Source organism: Pollachius pollachius (assembly GCF_949987615.1).
Source record: "Pollachius pollachius genome assembly, chromosome: 8".
Lineage (NCBI taxonomy): Eukaryota > Metazoa > Chordata > Actinopteri > Gadiformes > Gadidae > Pollachius > Pollachius pollachius.
The window spans coordinates 24,188,111-24,191,758 of NC_136941.1; the positions used below are offsets into that span (position 1 = coordinate 24,188,111).

A 3,648-nucleotide genomic window follows, 5' to 3' on the forward strand; every position below is an offset into this window, starting at 1 on the left:
TGTTACATACCAGTTTTATGATACTCCTGATGTGCAGATCAGGACAGTCTTCTGTAACAACAGTTGCCATTTCAGGATCCCCATTGAACAGTACATGAATCACAGCAGGACTTAATCCTGTGACATGGGGACCGTCATGCAGAAAGCTGTGGGCCAACATCCTTCCTGCAACCCGGAAGAGATTGCTTTCAATGAGTGCCTCTGATGCTGCTGGAACAAGATGGTCAGGTTCACCCTCAAACAGCAGTGTTCGGCCCATTCCTCCTGTAAAATATCAAGAGAGCAGGGGATAAAGTCACAACAATTAAACCACTTAAATACATTTTTAAAAGTACATATTAACCTTCAAATAGTAAGAGACTTACCAAGATCTAGACTGAACCCAAATTGGAGTTTGGATATCACCGTTGTCAGAAAGTACCTCATCACTCCCTCTCCGACAGCAGCATCACCTGAAATAAAATACTGAGAATAACACAGTGGAAAAACAGTGGCTGACTAATACAGGTAACTGGATAAGTTAACATTTAACAAGCAAGGGAAAAAATAGTCAATATTCTATTGGCTGTAATTCTAGAATAGCATCCTTAATATTGATTCTTTCAGATTACAGGAGAATATTGTGCATGGTATATTTTCATTAGTGGTCATCAATTATATAGTTGTTTGGATTCCATTCTCCCATTTAACAATTCCATATAAGATACTTGAGTGGTATAAACTTTACTTATACATTTATTTTACAAACTTTATATTACTTACCAACAAGAGTACAATGAAGTGGACATGCCCATTCTTGCTGCTGTTTATAGAACAAGAGAAGTTCCCGTTCCCTGTCCTCTTCAGAGTCCCTTACATCCATCTTCATTCGAAGTGGTGTCCCAGATGCATGTTCCTTCAGCAGATTCTCTTTGAAAACTTTGGCAGCTTGAGACGGTTCTTCAATAAGCTTCCATTCTAAACAAACAACAACAATAATGTTATCTATTCCAGAGAGACATCCAAGACAACGGCAAAACAGCATTCTGAACAAAATTTAAATATAGGAACAGTTAGAAAATATAACCCAGTTGCATGTTATTAACCTGTTAAGCCCTAGGCCTATTTCACAGGCCTCCTGCCCGAAATGACATGCCCAAAATGAATAGAGTATGCCTCCACAACTACAAGGGCTATATGAATAAAGTTGGTTTCAAAAAGAAGGTAACACCTGTGAGGGGACTGCAGAAGTGTCAGAATCAATATAGATGTTACTGTGTCAGAGTAAATTCTGCTAGAACATAGTAAGAAATGTCAATTTTAAATTTTCGCCTAGAGAAAACACATTACTTAGAGTGAATACCACCTTGAAACTATGGGATAGTAGCCCAGAACCTTTAGGGAAACATATAACAACATCTAATGAGTACCCTGTTCCAGGATAAATGCTAATAAAGTGAATAAAGTGATTTTAGAGAGGTTTTAGTACAGGTAGGTCCAGGCGGACTAAATGGTGCCATTTGGGCACCATTTGACCTTTCTAAGGTACCAGACTGTAAATCTAATTTTATTTCACTGACATATCACTATAGGTATTCATTCCATCCAAATTCAACATTTTTGACTTGTTTTGAAAATTCACCCAGGGCTCTATACATTTTCCAGTCAAAGTAAACCATACAATCGAAATGAAGTTTGACTCCAACTGGAGCAGATATATTTGGGAAATACATATAATAAAACCAAACTGTAAAATCAAAGGTAAAAACACAGCTAAAAACTACAATCACTAGGGATAAAGAGATATATATATATAAACACGCTGGCAGCAACTTTGAACAACTATAACTAACTAACTATAAACACTAAGGGCTGTCATGCCACTGCTGGATATACCCAAGATATCGTGGGTATGCATTGGTCAATTTGGATGATTGACACCTCTATCGAACCGTAAGAGCCAATAGAGTCGAGGGAACGTCAAATCGAGGGACCCGAATCCATGTATAAAAAACACCATTCGCCATTCAAAAGTATCACACTGTATAACGTTTTTGATTTGTTTTGTTTATTTTGCTCTTCTTTGGTTGCTAGTTCGGTGAGTTTTCGTCGTAGAGTGATGGGAGTGATATCATTGGAATTTGTGGAGCCTCAGCTTTCATATGACCTATAGTTTGTGTGGGTGGCATGGAGTAGCGAAATCGGCGACGGCCAGTATGCGCGCATGCACGTTTTGCGTGTTTTGCTACGGGCTCATTTAGTTGCTTGTTGTTAGAATTGTGTTTTGTTTAGGTAAAAATGGTTATCATGGGCTTTTAGCCGAGCTTCTTCCCGTTACGTGGGTATGCAACATGGACATGTTGGAGCATGGTGGTGCTGTTTACAGCTGTTTACAGCACACGTTGGTGCAGCTGCCCCCGCCCCCGGGGGCGCTCGGGTTTAAGAGGTTAATTGTCTGTAACTGTATTATCTTATCTAATTATATCGTGTTATTTTTCTATTGACTTTGTTTCAGTTGCTCAGTTATAGCAACCCTATCGTGATGACACAAACCGCTGTCTGCTTCTTTACTATCCAGCTCCTCGTTGACCATCACTGCTGGCACTTCTGCACTTTCAGCTGATGTTCCAGGCCTCACTGGAACACTGTCACTGACGGTCTCACTATCACTTTGGCCTCCCTCTTGTTCTTTCTCTGATTCCTGCATGGGTGTCCTTGAAGTTAACAAAATTTAAATTATGGTCATACTCCCTTATTTGTGTGCACAAGACTCTTAAGAGAGACATTTTCCCAAAGAAAAATTAATATGCGACCCTTGCATTGCTTTAGGAAGTACATACCCATTGCAGCTCAATCTGTGCAGCTTCATCTCTGAAAAGGGAACCTCCTTCTGACAGGTGATGCAGGGGATGACTGGACCAGAGGCAGAACTTGAGCTCTCCTAACAACAACAAATAGCGTTTAATTAATGATTGAAAGTCACCAGTAAGCTTTGTTTTGATTATGTATTGAACTAGGTCTCTGTAAATGTATGTACACAATCGAAGGGTAGATCCTGTTGAAGCGGACGAATGAAGATTGTAGCCTGTCCAATCATCGAAGCTGGATCCTTTAGATAGGCAAGCGTGTATCCAGTGCTGGGACACTGAACCAATGCCAGATTTCGACTCCGTGTAGATCCTGCAATTTTTAAAAATTCGAAGCCTCCCCCTTCTTGGAGCTTCGGAAATACTTCCATCAACTTGTTTGTTATGACCATGGGATCGCTGTCATTCCCTGGAGAAAAAAAAAAAAATCATAACTCATACTGACTCAAATAAGCCTGTGATAACTATTATTCACACTATGAAAATCAATTAAGTTTGAGTCAAATATGAACAGGAAATATTTATAACTATAAAAAGAAATGCTGAGTAGAACTGCAAATCATTTCAACGAGCCGGACAGTACAAACTTATTTTGGTTTTGGTAAATGCCTAGTTTCGCACTGACCTGAAAATGTCACTTTGTGCTCTCCAAGTCCTGAAGTATGAAGGTCCGCTTTAAGCTGTACGCTTGGGACTTTATCCGCCTTGTGGTCAGCCAAACAACACACAGTGTGTGTATAGCTTCTTCGACTCACTTGGACTTGAGCTGGTCGTCTCGTGATATTTCTTCTGGCTCCGCCGT

At 39.9% G+C, this 3,648-nt stretch overlaps 1 long non-coding RNA gene across 1 annotated transcript; it reads right to left on the reverse strand.

Moving 5' to 3' along the window:
• Positions 1-805: 805 nt before the first annotated feature.
• Positions 806-2,874, reverse strand: LOC307079625. Its single transcript, XR_013812063.1, has 3 exons — positions 2,820-2,874; positions 2,533-2,693; positions 806-957 (listed from the first exon to the last, which is right to left on the reverse strand). It is a non-coding gene; the product is annotated as an uncharacterized lncRNA (long non-coding RNA).
• Positions 2,875-3,648: the final 774 nt, after the last annotated feature.